We start from the raw sequence: 19,554 nt of genomic DNA on the forward strand, positions 1-19,554 counted from the left end.
TCTCTCCTCCTCCAGCCTCCCTGTTCCTTGAGACACAGCAATATTAACATTAGGCCAATGAAGAACCTTACAATGGCCTGTAAGTGTTCAGGTAAAAGGGAGAGTTGCATGTCTTTCACTCTAAATCAAAAGCTGGAAATGATTAAGCTTAGTGAGGAAGGCACGTCAAAAGCCAGACAGGCAGAAAGCTAGTCCTCTTGTGCCAATTAGCCAAGTTGCAAATGCAAAGAAGAAGTTCTTGAAAGACATTAGGCCGGGCACAGTGGCTCACGCCTGTAATCCCAGCACTTTGGGAGGCCAAAGCGGGCGGATCACTTGAGGTCAGGAGTTCCAGACCAGCTTGGCCAACATAGTGAAACCCCATCTCTACTAAAAAATTACAAAAATTAGCCAGGCACGGTGGTGGGTGCCTGTATCCCAGCTACTTGGGAGGCTGAGGCAGGAGAATTGCTTGAACCCAGGAGGCAGAGGCTGCAGTAAGCAGTGATCACATCACTGTACTCCAGCCTGGGCAACACAGTGAGACTCTGTCTCAAAAAAAAAGAAATGCCAGGTGCGGCGGCTCATGCCTGTAATCCACTGCGCCCGATGACAGTTACCATTTTTAAGTAATATTCTTTTATTTTTTTCCACCTCCACGCCCAGTAATATTCTTTTTTTTTTTTTTTGAGACAGTGTTTTGCTCTTGTTACCCAGGCTGGATTGCAATGGCGCGATCTCGGCTCACCGCAACCTCCGCCTCCTGGGTTCAAGCAATTCTCCTGCCTCAGCCTCCTGAGTAGCTGGGATTACAGGCATGCGCCACCATGCCCAGCTAACTTTTTGTATTTTTAGTAGAGACGGGGTTTCACCATATTGACCAGGATGGTCTCGATCTCTTGACCTCGTGATCCACCCGCCTCGGCCTCCCAAAGTGCTGGGATTACAGGCTTGAGCCACCGCACCTGGCCATATTCTTTATAAAAGTTTTTTTTTTTTTTTTTTTTTGGACATAACACTAGTGCATGCAATAGTCTACACTATAATGTAAACATACTATAACACTTTTATATGCACTGGGAAACTTTGACTAATTTTACTGCAATATTTGCTTTATTGTGGTGTTCTGGAACTGAATTTGTGATGTCTGAGATATACCTGTATTTCTTAAAAGGGGTACAAAAATCATGTATTTTGGTATCCAGCTAGTTTACTACCATGTTCCCAGTATTTTACACTGGGCATGGTATAGACACCCAGAAAAATCTTTGAATTTAAAATTAAATTGGCTGGGTGCCGTGGCTCACGCCTATAATCCCAGCACTTTGTGAGGCCAAGGCAGGTGGATCACTTGAGGTCAGGAGTCTGAGACCAGCTTGGCTAACATGGCGGAAAGCCCCATCCACAAAAAGTACAAAAATTAGCCGCGTGGTAACATATGCCTGTGAAATCAGCTACCCAGGAGGCTGAGCCGGGAGACTCACTTGAACTTGGGAGGCAGAGGTTGCAGTGAGCCGAGATCGCACCACTGCGCACCAACTTGGGCGACACAGGGTGATTCAAAAAAACAATTAAAAATAAATAAATTAAATTAGAACGTTTTAAGAAGCACTACGCAGTAGGTGGACCACCGAAGTGCTCAGAGAAGGAAGAAAAGAGTAAGCAGTGTGGAAAAAATGCTGAAGCCAGCGAGGGCAAGGGCTGATGTGACGTAGTCTGCAACTTAAGTTGAGCCTTGCAGCTTTTATCTCAGGAAGAGCATTAGAATTCTTTATTCATTGATGTGTACTTTGTCTACTTTTCTTTGGGGGTGCAGTAATCCAGCAAAACTCATCTCGGCTCTCAAAGAGCTCACAGTCTGGTGGGGAAGGCCCCGATACTTATAGCATAAGATGCAAACTTACTGTGGGAACCCAGGCATAGAGAGGAACCAGTTAACTCTGAAAGCATCACAGGTGACATAAAGCTGGGTCTTAAATGTTCAAAGGCACTAGATCAGGAATTTCAAAGGAAACCAGCCTGTGCATAAGTGATAAACCCAGGATTCTCAAACTTGAAGGTGCATAAGAACCGGTCTAAAATGTAGATTCCAAGGATACCGTCCCCGGGAAACTTCTGGTTCAATACCCAAGTAGCACCCATTTTAGCAAACTTCCCAGGACGACAGTCAGAAAATCATAGTCATAGAAGGCGGGCGGGGGAGCGGCGGCTTCCGGGTCTCCGAATGAGGTCACACTGTTAAAATTAAAAAACGAAACCAAACCAACCCTCCATTTGCGTTGCGCTTGCAGGGTGCTTGAGCTTTCCTGTGCCTTACTTTGTCGGAGCCGAGCAACAACGCAGTGAGGTGGAAATTACGAGTGTCATTTTACAGGGGAGGAAACAGGTTCAGAAAGGAGGGATGAATTTGCTCAAGGTCACAAAGCAGAAGGGGGTACAGCATAGACCGAAACCCTGGAGACTGGACTCCCAGCTCAGACGCTTATTCGACGAGGCAAGCTGGCCTGGAGTAGGTGGGGCTGAGACTCTCCCTCCAGGCTGGTTCCAAAATGGTGGGGGCAGTGGCGTCAGCAACGCCCCCGCCCCTTCCGTCCACCGCCCTCCTTCATCTCCAGGCCACCCAGGCGGGGGGAGGGGATGGACTCAAGCAACCCACGTGACTGCCGACAACCCAGCGCGTGACGCAAAGCGGCGGGACCAACGCTCGCCTTGTCTTGTGGGAAACGTAGTTCCTGTAGCTGCCACGTCGGCCAGAAGAGGCGGGCATAGGACTACATTTTCCAGGAGGTCGTGGGTCTACGCCTTCGCCGCCGTCGGAGAGCTGAGACGCTGGGCGCGCTGTCGGGCGGGGGCGAGGTTCGGGCTGGTTGTGCCGTTGCGAGCTACAGCTGCGATCGCTGCGGTAGGCCCAGGTGAGTGAGCGCTTCTGATGGAAGTTAGGGCAACTTAACCGGCTCCAGTGGTTTCTTCTTTTATCTTTTTTCCTCAGCTGCTTGGTCAGGGGCTCGGGGAAGGCCTGGCGCGGGGTCGCTCCCCCGCGCTTACACCCTGGCCTCTTCTGAGCGGGCTCCGCTCCCTCCGGCTCCTCCCCCTCCCCGCCCTTCAGGGCTTCCCCTGGCCCCGGCCTAGTTCCCGAGGCTCTGGGTCGGCTTTTCTCCCGAGCAGCTCCTACGCCGCTTTTTCTTGCAGTCGGCCTGGGGGTGGCTTCCACTCCCTAGTCTGGGTAGTATGAACCCTATTTGGATTTATTTTCCCGAAACTTCTGAGTGCCCTTCCCCCCACCCAGTCCCCATTGGCCTGGTTCTGTCCTCTCCTAGGGCGCATGTGGCTAGCACTCAGTAAATGTTAGTACCGCTTCCGTTCTGTCCTGCCTGGTGGCCGAAAAAGGGACGGTCCAAATTTGTCTCCTATGGGAATATTAAAGTTCTCACTTTTTTCTTGGGCTGGAGCTGAGGCCGACTTTGCATTCCAGTGGCAATCGGCGTGAGTTCTGCTTATATGAGGCGACTTATTTTTGCTTCTCTTAGCACCTCAGTAACTTTTATCAACTGTGTTTTTTTTGACTTTCCAAATCTTAGGGGTGGAGCATGGCAGCAGAAGCTGGCGAGCGGCAATGTTTTACAGAAGTTGGAAGCCGTCAGTGGCAGTACCATATTTACTGGGAGTTTGTTAATTGGTTTGAAGGGAAAGCTTCTGAGAGTATGGCAGGGCCTGGCAGAACAGAGACAGTGCAGCTTCTGTTGGGAGTATAACAGAAGTATCCTGAAGCCAGTCTCCCTGGGTTCAAATCTTGGTCCACCATCTTTTGATCTTAGGTCAAGAGTCTTCATTTCCAGGTGCCTCAGTTTTCTTAGCACTAAAACAGTAGAAAATAACAGTGGCCCCTTTAAAGGGTTATTGTGGAGTCTAAATGAGATAAAAATCACTTAGCCACTGTTATAACTGTCCTCATTTATAGGATTTCTAGAGTGTGTGCCCAGAGAGAAAAGGCATGTATCACACGATCTTTTTTTTCTCTTTCAGATGACCCTGCCTTTTTTCGTTTGTGGAAGTACTGTTGTAATCTGTCCTGTTACTGTAGACAGCGTGACATATGTATTATGATACAGAAGCGTGTTAAATAGCCCAAACTGGCTGCTGCCATGAACAACTTGTAGAGCAAATCGGGCTCAGTTTGTTCTTTGCCGGGAGATATATTTTGTTAACTAGTGTTCATATGTTAGTGATTCAAAATAAGTTCTACTGCAGCCATTTGGGTTTAATTGCATTTTGTAAGAGAGTTGTATTGAGGTTTCTGTAAGAAGTGATTTGATTAGCAACCTCTGTGTCCAGTGTAATTCCATCTAACTTTTTAGCACCAGAGAAAGATCTCCAGTTTCGGAGATTGATGTTGTTAGTTTTGCAGACTAGGTACAGTTCAATTTTAGCAGTGGTGGTGATAGTAGTAGTGCCACCTTTGTGTATTTATGTAATACCAAGTATATAGGTACTTTTGAATTTGGTTTAGCTTGTAAAATATGGATTACAAAAAGCGATCTATTTTATTGTGAGGAACTGGAGGGAGGAAGCTTGGAATATTTTTAAGATTAGCACAGAGATGGGGAATGATGACAATGACTGGGAAGGCACACAGACATATGATTTATTATTTTTAGAACGGATAGTCCTAATCACTCAGCATTTCAGGGTGCTACCCTGTTTCTGTAGGACATAGTGACATCCTGAATGGAAGGAAGTGTGGTTAATGCTGTTCTCTCAAATACATGGTTTTAGTGGATTTTTTTCATACATACTCATTCCATAAACATCTATGATCTGTTCACTGTTTGACTCTGGTTCATTGGGTAATTTATTCAACAAATAGTGCTTGAAAGCCTATCATTTACCAGCTCCTGTTGTGGGCCTGTGAATATATTGGGGTCTGGTGACAGATGAGGTCTTGTCTTTTGGAAACTTAACAGGATTGTTGAGGGTGGACACAAAAGGTAAGCAAATAAACTACAAATTGGGAAAAGTAACATAGAGGTGTCAGTTTCAGGACTCTGATAGACACTGAAAAGGGGGAGACCCAAGGGTGCTCAGTGAAGTTTGTTTGGGGAGAGTGAGGAGTCAGTTTGTAGGATGTCAAGGAGAGAGTATTCAGGTAGAGGAAACAGCACTTGCCCAAACTGGCAGATGGGAAGAATTTAGTGTGCTTTCAGAAGTGAAAGGAGATGGATTGTGTTTGACACTCAGGAGAGTGATTACAGATGAGTTGGAGAGAGGTTATTAGGGAAGCCCTTGAAGCCTTCTGATGGGTAGGAAGGATTGCCCTCTTTTTTCTCTCTCATATATACACATATATATATATATGTAAAATTAATTACAACGTGTTGAATAGTACAGATGAAAGGAGGAGGAAGGAAGGGATTTAAGGGGTGATTTATGTTTTAAAATCATTTCATGGAAGTATAGGAAATGGATTGTGAGGTTATGATAAGAGGCTGAAGTTGGTAGTTACCTGACAGAGCAAAGGTGTAGACATGGAACAGCAAGAAGCAGCAGAGATTGGAGAGTAAGTAGAATTAATAGTCTCTGTAGGCTATGTATGTAGTGAACCATGATCATGCTACTTCATGCCAGCCTGGGCAACAGTGATACCTGGACTCAAAACAAGTAAACATATCCTCCATGGCAGGACATTCTTTGTGTGTGTGTGTGTGTGTGTGTGTGTGTGTGTGTGTGATGGAGTCTCACTGTGTCACCAGGCTGGCTTGCAGTGGCTCAATTTCAGCTCACTGCAACCTCTGCCTACTGAGTTCAAGCGATTCTCATGCCTCAGCCTCCCAAGTAACTGAGATTACAGGCATGCACCACCACACTCAGCTGATTTTTGTATTTTTAGTAGAGATGGGGTTTCACTATGTTGACCGGGATTGTCTCCATCTCATCTCCTGACCTCATGATCCACCTGCCTCGGTTTCCCAAAGTACTGGGATTACAGGTGTGACCCACTGTGCCCAGCCTTTTTTTTCTTTTTGGTTTTGTTGCCCAGGCTGTAGTGCAGTGGCATGATCTCAGCTCAAGTTCAAGTGATTTTCCTGTCTCAGCCTCCTGAGTAGTTGGGATTATGCTACGATGTGCCTGGCTTCCTCCTTTTTTTTTGGAGGCAAGTCTCCCTCTGTTGTCCAGACTGGAGTGGAGTGGCACTATCTTAGCTCACTGCAACCTCGCCTCCCGGGTTCAAGCAATTCTCCCTGCCTCAGCCTCCTGAGTAGCTGGGATTACAGCCGCCTGCCAGCATGCCTGGCTAGTTTTTGTATTTTTTAGTAGAGACAGGGTTTTGCCAGATTGGCCAGGCAGGTCTTGAACTCCAGACCTCAGGTGATCTGCCTACCTTGGCTTCCTAAAGAGCTGGGATTACAGGTGTGAGCCACTGCACCCAGCCTGGGGGCAGGACATTCTTAATCTATGGTCTGTGGACTCCAGGGAGCCCTTGAACTCTAAAGTTTTTGTGATGGGGGTGCATTTTCTGAAGGAAAGTGTGTTCACCTTCTGCCATATTCATTAGAGTTTCAAAAAAAGGTTAAGAACCAATGCTATAGACCCTATAATGCAGCTTTATAATCCATAAAAATGTAGGCTGGGCATGGTGGCTCATGTTACAATCCCAGCAGTTCCAGAGGCTAAGGCAGGAGGATCCCTTGAGCCCAGGAGTTCAAGGTAACAATGAGCTATGATTGCACCACTGCCCTCCAGCCTGGGCGACAGAGCCAGACCCTGTCTCTAAGAAAAAAGGTAATTGCTGAAGGCTTACCAAGGCAGTAAGAGACATGGGTACCCTTTCTAAAAGACCAACTTCAGTAGTTTTTCAAGGGAACTAATTTTTTTTTTTTTTTTTTTTTGAGGATAAATAGTATATTTTAATGACCTGCTGTAGAAACCTTAGGGTTTTTTTTTTTTGTTTGTTTGTTTGTTTTTGTCTATAAGATAGGGGCTGGTTTTGCTTATAGTAAGGAAGCTGAAATTTGGTGAGCCCAATTTGACAAATATTCATTTCCTAATGTTTTCTTTCATTGAATTTTGTTTACAGTATGTATTTTAGGTGCTCCAGAAATGGAACATTTTAAGTGTGCTTTCCTTCAATGATTAAGTGTGTCAGATGTATACTCATGCCTTTAGTAGTGTATTTTCAGGTAATAGTGTTTTTTGGAAGTGTAGGGTGTGCTTTCTGCCACAGAGTTGAGTTCTACTACTGAAAGAAGCATGTATTTAGGTAGATGTTTTCAGCCTCTGCCTAAAAGTTTTATGGACTAAGTCCAATCTGCAGATATATTTTCTTTGGCTCATACAGTGTCATAAATTTGAATTAGTTGTCAACATTTAAAAAGGAGGTTTTGTATAAAAATTTGGATTCAGGTTTTGAAAAATCAGATCTGACAGCCATGGACCTGCTTTTCTGGGTTGCAGCAAATATCTTTTATAGTTGGGGCATGTCATCTCGTTTGCCCTAGACTCTACCGACAGTCTGACATGTGGCCCTGACATGGGGCAGGGTGTCAGTTGGTATTTACTATTTTGTATGTTTATATTACTAGTCTATTTTACATCTTTATATTACCTGTTCTGGATATATGATAGAAGTCTCTGATAACCCCATTCAAAGTCACTTTGCTGTCTTGCATCACCAGTTACCATTTTTTCTGTCTTGGTACTTTATTTCCTTCCTTTGTTCTTAAAAAGATTTTAGGCAAGTTTGAAAGATGAAGTTGAAGCAATGGAGGGGAACCCCCAAAACACTGAGTTATGTTGTTTTCAAACTGAAGAAACTCAGACTTTTGAAAAGCATAGAGACATTGGTCTGACCCTTGCCTGTGCCTTCTTTAGCTGGTATGTGTTCAGTGTCCTCATTTTTGTTCTGCTTGGTTTGCTTTATAGCATCTGGAATGTTGTCACTGCATAGTTTGGCCTGTCTCAGAAGATAGAATGCCATGCAGAGTTGTTGAATGTCTCATAAGACTTTTGACCCTTGTCCTGAGACATAACAACTAAGGTTATTTTATTATTTTTTAAAATAATATACAACTATGAAGTCCATTGCATTGTTTTCAGTAATGCCATGATTTGTGTGTGTGTGTGAGGTTAACAACTCAATTTCCTTTTTCTCTGTGTTAGTAAAAAGAAAGGCATGTATAAAGGATTAATAAGGAATGCATAGAGGTGATACTATTGTAAAGTTAAGGAGGAAGCTTTTTTACTCAAGGGCTTTCCTTTACATCAGGACTTCATAAAAGATGGTCCCAGTTTATCCAAAGAATATGACCTAGAAGCCGGGCACGTTGGCTCACGCCTGTAATCCCAGCACTTTGGGAGGCGGGCAGATCATGAGGTCAGGAGATTGAGATCATCCTGGCTAGCACGGTGAAACCTCGTCTCTTACTAAAAATACAGAAAATTAGCTGGGCATGGTGGCATGCACCTGTAGTCCCAGCTACTTGGGAGCCTGAGGCAGGAGGATCACTTGAACCTGGGAGGTGGAGGTTGCAGTGAGCTGAGATTGTGCCACTGCACTCTAGCCTGGGTGACAGAGCAAGACTAACACACACACACAAAAAGGAGTATATCCTGGAATCTTGACTAATTCCTTTGGTTTGCAAGACTATTGGCTATCAGAGAAAAACTTTTAAAATGAAGGTGATTGAGGAATTGGTCAGATTCCATCATTGGGTTGCCCAGTAGAAGAAGAGAACTCTACTTTAGGAGGCCAAGGCAGGTAGATCACCTGAAGTCAGGAGTTCAGGACCAGCCTGGCCACCATGGTGAAACCCCATCTCTATTATAAATAGAAGAAAATTAGTTGTGTGTGGTGGTGCATGCCTGTAATTCCAGTTACTCAGGAGGCTGAGGCAGGAGAATCTCGTGAACTTGGGAAGCGAGGTTGCAGTGAGCTGAGATCCTGCCATTGCACTCCAGCCTGGGCAACAAGAGCGAGATTCTGTCTCAAAAATAAAAACAAAACAAAACAAAAAACATTATTAGTGGCTGGGTACGGTGGCTCATGCCTGTAATCCCAGCATGAGATTAATTGGAAGACCGAGGTGGGTGGATCACTTGAGGTTAGGAGTTTGAGGCTAGTCTGGGCAACATGGCGAAACCCCGTCTCTATTAAAAATACAAAAATTAGGCAGTCACGGTGATGTGTGCCTGCAGTCCCAGCTACTTGGGGGACTGAGGCAGGAGAATCACTTATCACTTGAATCTGGGATGTGGAGGTTGCAGTGAGCTGAGATTGTGCTACTGCACTCCATCCTGGGCAATAGAGATGACCTGTGTCAAAAAAAAAAAAAATTGAATTTTTCAATATAAGAAATTCTTATCTCAGGGATAAGATGACTCTTTACGTAGCTTTACTTTGTATACTCATAAGTTCTTAATACTTAAGTGTCAAGGAGTTGCTGTATCATCTTAGCTTTGGCAGTTTGGATATATCTTTGTACACATGTGTCTATTGCACTTTTTTTAACAGTGTTCTGAAAGAGGCCTTTCTTGACCTCTCTATAATAGTACTCTTCAAAAACTGTTACTGTTTCTCTCCCCAACCCTACATTATTACTATATAACATTTATTTTAATCTATTTTGTTTCATCCTTTACCTCTTCAGAGAGTAAGCAGGGATTTATTTGATACCGTGTCGAATCCATTCCCTACCGAGAACAGTCAGTCACTTAAAAGAGGCATAGTAAATATTAAAAAAGGGATGAGTTAATGTGGAAATAACTGACTTGGTGGCAGTCTCTGAAAGTGCTTCAAGTCCTAGTTCACTCAGATTCTGTTAAGTTAGTAGTGGAAAAGAATTTGTGCAGTAATAGGTGAGTAAATTGTCAAGGGGCACGAGGGTACTTTCTGGAGTGATGGAAATAGTCTCTAATTTGGTTGTGGTGGTGGTTACTCAAACTGTATCCTTTTTTTTTTTTAAGACAAAATCTCACTCTGTTGTTCAGGCTGGAGTGATTCGATGTGGTCTTGGCTCACTGCACCCTCTGCCTCCCAGGTTCAGGTGGGCACCTGCCACCACACCCAGCTAATTTTTGTATTTTTAGTAGAGACAGGCTTTCCGCCATGTTGGCCAGGCTGGTCTTGAACTCCTGACCTCAGGTGATCTGCTCATGGCCTTCCAAAGTGCTGGGATTGCAGGAGTAAGCCATTGCGCCTGGCTATCGAACTGTGCTGGGATTATAGGTGTGAGCTACCACACCCGGCCAGCATTTTATTTTTAAAAAGATAAAACTGATAAGACCCCTAATACTATGCTACCCCTACCCCCAGGTTTATTAAAGCAGCGCACACATTTTATGAAACCCTTGGTAGGGGGCAGAGAAGTGTCTTCACTTTTTTTTCTCCCTGCTCACAAACAGATGCTGGTTGAAAAAATTCAGACATTACAGAGATAGGTAATGTAGAAAGTAAAAATTTCTCATAATGTCATCTCTTCAGGCCAGTGTTTAGATCTATAGAAGAGATTTTTACTGTTTTGGTTTGTCATATGTATATATATTTCTTCCTTTGGTACTAGGTGAAGGTATTTCTGAATAGTAAAGGTAAATAGGAACCATGGAGGAGAAGCCATGGTTAAATATTAAACCATAATATTTGGCATCTTGCTTCAGAAGAACCTAAATTGTAATTGCCCGTTCTGATATTCTTTTTTTCCTTGGAAATTTAGAAGATGACATTCTTGGGTTAATGGTGAATGCTTTATCTTATTCATAGTGTAGAACCTTGCCTGCCTCTTCTCTTCCTTTATTTGTCTTTTTTTGGGGGATGGGGGTCAAGTTGTTTTTTATTTCAGGGAAAGGGCAGCGGAGGGGAGCTCAGTCTTTCTTGGCAGCGGCTTTCCTCATGGCGGCCAGGACATTGCTTAGCTCCTCCCACTTACTCTTGGCGTGGATGTGTGTCTCCACCCTTTTCTTGATGAACTTGAGGACCTGTTTGTCCTTGGAGACCTTAAGTAACTCCATGGTGCTCCGCTTGTACGGGGCGAAGCCACACCTCCCGGATTATGTCCCGCATGAAGTTGGTGTGTTTGTTTGGTTAGATGCCCACCATGGCAGCTGTTCCTGGGTTTGCTCGAGTTCTTGGTTACCTTGTAGTCCTTACTGAGGCCCACGGCCATAGGGTAGCGAAGAGCCTTGGCTGTTGCTCTCCAGTGGCAGCTGTGTCCATTTTTTTTAATATGGAGTCTCCCTCTGTCACCCAGTCTTGATGGAGTGCAGTGGTTCAATCTCAAGTCACTGTGCCTGGCCCATATTTTCTTTTTCTCTGAAGATTTTGACACCATAGGTATTTGTATGTGGAAACAAGAAGATAGGTTATTTGTTAGCTATTTGGAAAAGGAAAGTATTCATAAGAAGTTAAATCTGACAGGACAATGAGAAACACTCAACTCTCAACCCACGGCACTTGGAAAGAACAAAGAATATCAAAAGGCAGTATTTTAAGGTAGTGAAGGAAAGATGGTGTAATTATTCAATAAATGGTTCTAGAACAGTTGGTTGACCATTTTGAAAATTAGATTATTGGGGCTGGGTGAGGTGGCTCACACCTATAAGCCCAACACTTTGGGAGGCCAAGGCAGGCGGATCACCTGAGGTCGGGAGTTCAAGACCAGCTTGACTAACATGGAGAAACTTCGTCTCTAATAAAAGTATAAAACTTAGCTGGGCGTGATGTCTCATGCCTGTGATCCCAGCTACTTGGGAGTCTGAGGCAGGAGAATTGATTGAACACAGGAGGCAGAGGTCACAGTCAGCTGAGATTGCACCACTGCACTCCAGCCTGGGCAACAAGAATGAAACTCTGCCTCAAAAAAAAAAAAAAAAAACACACAAAGAAAAGAAAATTAGATTATTACTGACAAAATAAGACTCGTGAAATCCAGAGATATACAGGTGAAATCGAGGTATTATTTTTTCCCTGAGATTTTCACCATGACAAAAAAAAATATGACAGTTATTGTTACTGAAGGTTTGGGGAAATTACTGCTGGTAGCAATATAAATTGCTGTAGCCTTTTCTAGAGGACAGTAGTATGATCTGTACTTTGAGGAACACACCTTAAGGATTTCCTGTTGGACAGGTCCTTGAAGATAAGAATGTTCACAGTATTATTTATGAAAAATTGATAGCAACCTAAGTGTATGCCACCATGGGACTGCTTATGGTACATTTATATAGTGGAATGCTAGGTAGAAAAGAGATCTAGACTGGAGAGTCATATTTATTGACATTATACAGTGAGTTAAAAAAAAGTCCAGAACTAATGCTTTTGTTTGGTTTAAAAACCTTTATGTCGGCCAGGTGCCATGGCTCACACCTGTAATCCTAGCACTTTGGGAGGCCGAGATGGGCAGATTGCCTGAGCTCTGGAGTTTGAGACCAGCCTGGGCAACATGGTGAAACCCCGTCTCTACGAAAATATAAAAAATAAAAATCAGGCAGATGTGGTGGTGGGTGCCTGTAATCTCAGCTACTCGGGAGGCTGAGGCAGGATAATTGCTTGAACCTGGAAGGTAGAGGTTGTGGAGAACCAAGACCGTGCCACTGTACTCCAGCCTGGGCAACTAAGTGAAACTCTGTCTCAAAAAAAAAAAAAAACCCCAAAAAACAAAAACACCAAAACCTTTATGTTGGCCGAGTGTGGCTGGGAGTGCTGAGGCCGAGGCAGGCTGATCACTAGGTCAGGAGTTTGAGATCAGCCTGGCTAACACAGTGAAACTAAAAATACAAAATACAAAAATCTCTACTAAAAATACAAAAATTAGTTGGACATGGTGACAGATGCCTGTAGTCCCAGTTACTCTGGAGGCTGAGGCAGGAAAATCGCTTGAACCCATTAGGTGGAGGTTGCAGTGAACCAAGACTGCACCACTGCACTCCAGCCTGGGTGACAGAGTGAGACTTTGTCTCAAAAAAAAAGAAGAAAAAAGAAAAAGCCTTTTATGTCAGACAGGGCGCAGTTGGCTCACACCAGTAATCCAAGCACTTTGGGAGGCTGAGGCAGGCAGATCACCTGAAGTCAGGAGTTTGAGACCTGCCTGGTGAGCATGGTGAAACCCTGTCTTTTTTTTTTTTTGTGACGGAGTTTTGCTGTTGTTACCCAGACTACAGTGCAATGACATGATCTCGGCTCACTGCAACTTCCGCCTTCTGGGTTCAAGCAATTCTCCTGCCTCACCCTCCCGAGTAGCTGGGATTACAGGCGTGCACCACCATGCCCAGCTGATTTTTCTGTTTTTAGTAGAGACGGGAGTTTCACCTTGTTGACCAGGATGGTCTCGATCTCTTGACCTCAGGTGATCCACCCGCCTCGGCCTCCCAAAGTGCTGGGATTATGGGTGTGGTCCACGCCCGGCCGAAACCCTGTCTTAACTAAAAATAGGAAAAATTAGCTGGGTGTGGTAGCGGGAGTCTGTAGTCCCAGCTACTCAGGAGACTGAGACAGGAGAATGACTTTAACCCGGGAAGCAGAGGTTGCAGTTAGCCAAGATGGTGCCCCTGCACTCCAGCCTGGGTGAAAGAGTGAGATTCTGTTGCAAAAACAAAAAACAAAACCAGGTTCGTTGCGATGGATCACGCCTGTAATCCCAACACTGTGGGAGGCTGAGGCAGGTGGATCACCTGAGGTCAGGAGTTCAAGACCAGCCTGGCGAACATGGTGAAACCTCGTCTCTGTTAAAAATACAAAAGTTAGCCAGACGTGATGGCCGGGCTCCTCAATCCCAGCTACTGGGGAAGCGGAGGCAAGAGAATTGCTTGAACCTGGGAGGTGGAGATTGCAGTAAACCGAGATTGTGACACTGCACTCCAGCCTGGGTGACAAAGTGAGACTATCAGAAAAAAAAAAAAGAAAAATCAACAACTAGGTAGGAACTAGAGTCTTTTCTCTTCTCTTCTTTTCTTTTCTTTAGTCTTGATTTGTTGCTTAGGCCTCAGTGCAGTGGCATGATCATAGCTCACTGTAGCTTCAAACTCCTGAGTGCCAAGTGATCGATCTTCCTGCATCAGACTCCTGAGTAACTGGGACTGCAGATGTATACTACCATGCCTGGTGATTTTTTTTTTTTTTTTCGGAGACAGAGTTTTGCTCTTTTTACCCAGGCTGGAGTGCAATGGCGTGATCTCGGCTCACCACAAGCTCCGCCTCCTGGGTTCAGGCCATTCTCCTGCCTCAGCCTCCCGAGTAGCTGGGATTACAGGCACGCACCACCATGCCCAGCTAATTTTTTGTATTTTGAGTAGAGACGGGGTTTCACCATGTTGACCAGAGTGGTCTCGATCTCTTGACCTCGTGATCCACCCGCCTCGGCCTCCCAAAGTGCTGGGATTACAGGCTTGAGCCACCATGCCCAGCCGCCTGGTGATTTTTGAGATTTTTTCTAGAGACAGGGTCTTGTTTTTTTTGCCTAGGATAGTCTTAAACTCCTGGCCTCCAGCCATCTGCCCACCTCAGCTTCCTCAAAGTACTGGGATTATAGGGGTGAAACATCATGCCCAGCCCGAACTAGAATTTAGGTTGATGTAAACACCACATTTGATGTTACTTGATTTTTCTGTTTGTGGGAAATTGGGAAGTTAGGCATTAACTACTTGCCTATGAGTGTTACACATTTACTGCAATGGAAATATGTGGCATGAAAAATATTTTTTGATTGGTGTCATTTTTGGATTTCCTATCCAGATTATTTTTTTAGGGGTAGACTAATTTATTGCTTAGATTGGGGTTTCAAGTGTTATCTTCAGGATACTGGGTATTTATGATGAGTGAGCTAAAGCTTGTTTAGTGTCTATTTTGGGGGATGTTGTAGGCAGATCTCTTCCCACTGGTTAGTGTTATTACAGCTGTTGTGATGATCTCATTGAATGTAGCTAAAATGGACTTTTAGTCAGCAGCACTTTTGGATTTAGTGTAATAAGCTGGCTTTTTTTTTTTTTTTTTTGAGACAAGGTCTCACTGTTGCCTACGCTGGAATGCAGTGGTGCAGTCACAGCATACTGCAGCCCTTTGAACTTCTGGGCTCGAGAGGTGACTCCTGAGTGATCCTTCCACCTCAGCTTCACAACTAGCTGGGACTATAGGTGCATGCCACCATGCCCGGCTGTTTTTTATTTTTTGTGGAGACAAGGTCTCCCTGTGTTGCCAGGCTGATCTATTTTTTTTCTTTTTTTAAAGAGATGGGGTTTTACCATGGCCAGGATGGTCTTGATCTCCTGACCTAGTGATTCACCTGCCTTGGCCTCCCAAAGTGCTGGGATTGCAGGTGTGAGCCACTGTGCCTGGCCTTACTAATTTTTTATATTTTTTCAAACAGAGTCTCACTGTGTCACCCAGGCTGGAGTGCAGTGGTGTGGTCTCGGCTTACTGCAACGTCTGCCTCCCAGGTTCAAGCGATTCTGTCTTGGCCTCCTGAATAGCTAGGATTACAGGTGTGGGCCACCATACCTGGCTTATTTGTATAATTTTAGTAGGGACAGGGTTTCACTGTGTTGACCAGGCTGGTCTTGAACTTTTGACCTCGTGATCCACCTGCCTCGGCCTCCCACCCAAAGTGCTGGGATTACAGGCATGAGCCATCGCCCCCTGCCTGGTCTTTTTTTTCTCTTTTTTTGAGGCAGAGTCTTGCTCTGTCACCCAGGCTGGAGTGCAATGGTGCAATTTCAGCTCACTGCCACAGCTACCCCTTGGGTTCTAGCAATTCTCCTTCACCCTCTCAAGTAGCTGGGATTACAGGCTTCTGCCACCATGCCCAGCTAATTTTTATATTTTTAGTAGAGATGAGTTTTCACCATGTTGCCCAGGCTGGTCTGGAATGCCTGTGCTCAAGTAATCCTCCCAACTCGGCCTCCCAAAATTCTGGGTGTACAGGCATGAGCCACCTTACCTGGCCAAACTGGCTTTTACATTTCATCGTCCCTGTAAGGCCTTTGTTTCCCTGGTTCTGGGTAAGTTAATCGCTCTGCATCAAGTATGTTATTCTAGAAGGGATGGCAATATCTTTGATTTATTTTTTCCTTTAACATTTTATTATGAAAGATTTTAGGCATACAAAAAGTTGACCAGTTGTACAGTACAGTGAGACCTATAGGTCTGTCACCTAGATTTTTGTTAGCATTTGCTTAATTGTCTTGTCACTTCTTTCCACGAATCAATTCATTTTACAATTTTTGTGGCAAAATATGTATAACAAAATTCTGTCATCTTAACCATTTGTTTTTGTGGATATGTTTCATATTTTATTTACATTTTAAGACTAACTTAGTTCTCAAAATCACATATCCCTATATATGTGTTTTTTTGGTTTTTGTTAACTTCACATAAACACATGGTTTGTTACACATAAAATATGAACAAATATTTACCATGTCTGTTACTTGTAACACATAACAGCTTGTTGCAGAAATTCATCAACCCTCCTGTATTAAGGTTCTCCAGAGGGACTGAACCAAAGGAAATATGTGTGTGTTTGTGTGTGTGTGTGTGTGTGTGTGTATAAATGGGAGTTTATCAGGAAGAATTGGCTCTCACGATAACAAGGTGAAGTTCCATGATAGGCTGTCTGCAAGCTGGGGAAAGAGAGAAGCTGGTTTCGTGGCTCAGTCCAAGTCCAAAAGCCTCAAAACCAGGAAGCCAACAGTGCAGCCCTCAGTTTGAGGTGAAAGGCGTGAGAGCCCCTGTGAGGCCTCTAGTGCAAGTCCTAGAGTCCAAAGGCTGAAGAACCTGGAGTTTGATATGTAAGGGCAGGAGAGGAAGCCAAGCATCTGGCACAGCATGAGAGAGGGAGCACACTCAGCAAGCAATCTGCTTATCCCCCTTCTTCCTCCTGCTTTGTTTGGCTGTGCTTGGAGCTGATTGAATGGTACCCCATCCGCATTGAGGGTCCTGCTGAACATGTAGACTAGTTCCTCTCAGTCCGCTCACTCACGTGTCAGGCTTCTCTGGCACCACCCTCACAGACATACCCAAGAATAGTGCCTCATCAGCCATCTAGCCATCCCTTTGTCCAGTCGACACTTTATATTAACCATCACAACCCTCACCATTTTATTGGCATAAATACAGGTATCAAGATAATTCTGGACATATTTTGGATTTTTGTTTTTTTTTTAATTTTCTTTTTCTTGTACATATTTTGGATGCTACTAAAAGCACCTGCAGCACTTCAAAAATTAACATAATTTGTATTCATTGTACCTGCTACTTTAAACAGTTTTGGCTGCAGCTCTTTTACTAAGCAAAATGGATAAAGCATGCCATTTCTGTTTTTGCTTAAGATTTTTACTTTTCAGAAATACATTCCACTGCCATCTCATACTTCTAGCCATGCTTTCATCTTGTAAACCTGAATTCTGTCTCCACATTTATGTTTAAATGACAGTGCCCTAACAAGAGAAAAAACAATTGTGCTGTGTTTTTCTTCCCATTACCTGAAAACATTATGCATGTGTGTGTGTATATATATATAAAAAATACATTTTTATATATATATTATACATTTATTCAATAACATACATGTATATAAAATACATTCTTACAGATGTCCAGGTCATGTTTACAAGCAGAAATTCTTTTACTTTATGTGGGTATTTTGCATTGTGATATCTAATTAAAACATTAACATGAGTAGAAAGTTGACTTAAGTTTAAAATCCACTGTATTTTTCTTTTTTTTGAGATGGAATCTTGCTCTGTCCCCCAGGCTGGAGTGCAGTGGTGTGATCTCGGCTCGCTGCAGTCTCTAATCTCTGCCTCCTGGGTTCAAGTGATTCTTCTGCCTCAGCCTCCAGAGTAGCTAGGAGTACGGGCATCCACCATCATGCCCAGCTAATTTTAATATTTTTAGTAGAGACGGGGTTTCACCATGTTGACCATGCTGGCCTGGAACTCCTGACCTCAGGCAATCCGTCCACCTCAGCCTCGCAAAGTGCTGGGAGTATAGGCGTGAGCCACTGCACCTGGCCAAGATATACTAAAATTAATTGTCATGGTATAACTTCTGGTGGCTGTGGAAGCTGCTTATTTTCTTTGGATGTCATTAGATGTCTTAGCTCTTAAAGTGCAACTTTAATGCTATAGGGATTTTGCCATTTTGCTAACATTGGTATACTGCATGCATCCACCAATCCACTGGAATTATTTATTCCATTCATAATAATTTTTGTTATAAACCTAATTGATGGAGCTTCTGGGTATTTAGGTCTGCATTCTACTACCAGGTTATATATTCTGCTTTCATTTTTTGTTTGTTCATTTGTTTGTTTGTTTGTTTGTTTTTGAGACAGAGTCTTGCTCTGTAGCCAGGCACCAGGCTGGAGTGCAGTGGCGCAATCTCAGCTCACTGCAGCCTCTGCCTCCTGGGTTCAAGCAATTCTCCTGCTTCAGCCTCCCGAGTAGCTGGGACTACAGGTGCATGCCACCATGCCCAGCTAATTTTTGTATTTTTTAAATAGAGACGGGGTTTCACCATGTTGGCCAGGATGGTCTCGATCTCTTGACCTCATGATCCACCTGCCTAGGCCTCCCAAAATGCTGGGATTACAGGTGTGAACCACCACGCCCGGCCCATTTATTTGTTTTTTGAGACAAGTTCTCACTGTCACACAGGCTGGGGCGCAGTGGCGTGAACATAGTTCACTGCAGCTTCAAACTCTTGGGCCCAAATGATCCTCCTGCTTCATCCTCTGGAATAGCTGGGATCACAGGTGTGCGCCATGATGCCTGGCTAATTTTCTTTGTTTTGTGGAGACCCAGTCTTTCCATGTTTCCCTGGCCGATCTTGAACTCCTGGGCTCAAGCTATCTTCCTACCTCAGCCTCTCAGAGTGCTAGGATTATAGGTGCAAGCCATCTGTTTTGATTTTCTAAGGCATATAGATAGATTTGTCAATCTTTACCTTTATGGTTTATACTTAAAAAATTTTGTTTGAAGCTGGGCACGGTGGCTTACGCTTGTAATCCCAGCACTGAGGCTGAGTTGGGTAGATCACCTGAGGTCAGGAGTTTGAAACCAGCCTAATCAACATCGAGAAGCCCCGGCTACTAAAAATACAAAATTAGCCAGGTGTGGTGGTACATGCCTATAATCTCAGCTACTTGGGAGGCTGAGCCAGGAGAAGCACTTGAACCTGGGAGGTGGAGGTTGCAGTAAGCTGATATCGTGCCATTGCACTCCAGCGGGGGCAACAAGGGCAAAACTCCATCTGAAAAAAAGAATTGTTTGAAATCCTTCCTCACCCTGAATTCATAACAGATAGTCTCCTCTGTTTTCTTCTAAAAAGTTAAAGCTTTTGACAGTTAGTGTTTATTTTTTTAATTTCTTATTTTATTTTGAGACATACTAGGTGTGGTGGCTCGCACGTGTAATCCCACCACTTTGGGAGGCTGAGGCAGGAGGATTGCTATTATCATGCTACTGCACTCCAGCATAGGTAACAGTAAGAGCCCATCTCTAAAAACAAAAACAGAAGGCTGATTGTGGTAAGCTGTTAACGTTGCTTATAAATGCTTTGGAAATGTGTTTTTTGAGAACTGTCGAGTGGCCTTG

The 19,554-nt window shown here is 44.1% G+C and overlaps 1 protein-coding gene and 1 pseudogene across 4 annotated transcripts in view; one reads left to right on the plus strand and one right to left on the minus strand.

The window, feature by feature from the left end:
• The first annotated feature begins 2,819 nt into the window (after nt 1-2,819).
• The window catches only part of THRAP3 (thyroid hormone receptor associated protein 3), a 78,365-nt gene continuing 61,630 nt past the window's right edge, over nt 2,820-19,554 (plus strand). For all 4 annotated transcript variants that reach the window (XM_078331238.1, XM_035250817.3, XM_035250816.3 and 1 more), the window contains exon 1: nt 2,820-2,891. The gene's annotated coding sequence lies outside the window, so the exon portion shown is untranslated. The remainder of the gene's footprint in view (nt 2,892-19,554) is intronic.
• LOC118143128 (large ribosomal subunit protein eL36 pseudogene) lies at nt 10,831-16,999 on the minus strand (annotated as a pseudogene).

The sequence above is a fragment of the Callithrix jacchus genome, chromosome 7, assembly GCF_049354715.1.
Source record: "Callithrix jacchus isolate 240 chromosome 7, calJac240_pri, whole genome shotgun sequence".
Classification (NCBI taxonomy): domain Eukaryota; kingdom Metazoa; phylum Chordata; class Mammalia; order Primates; family Cebidae; genus Callithrix; species Callithrix jacchus.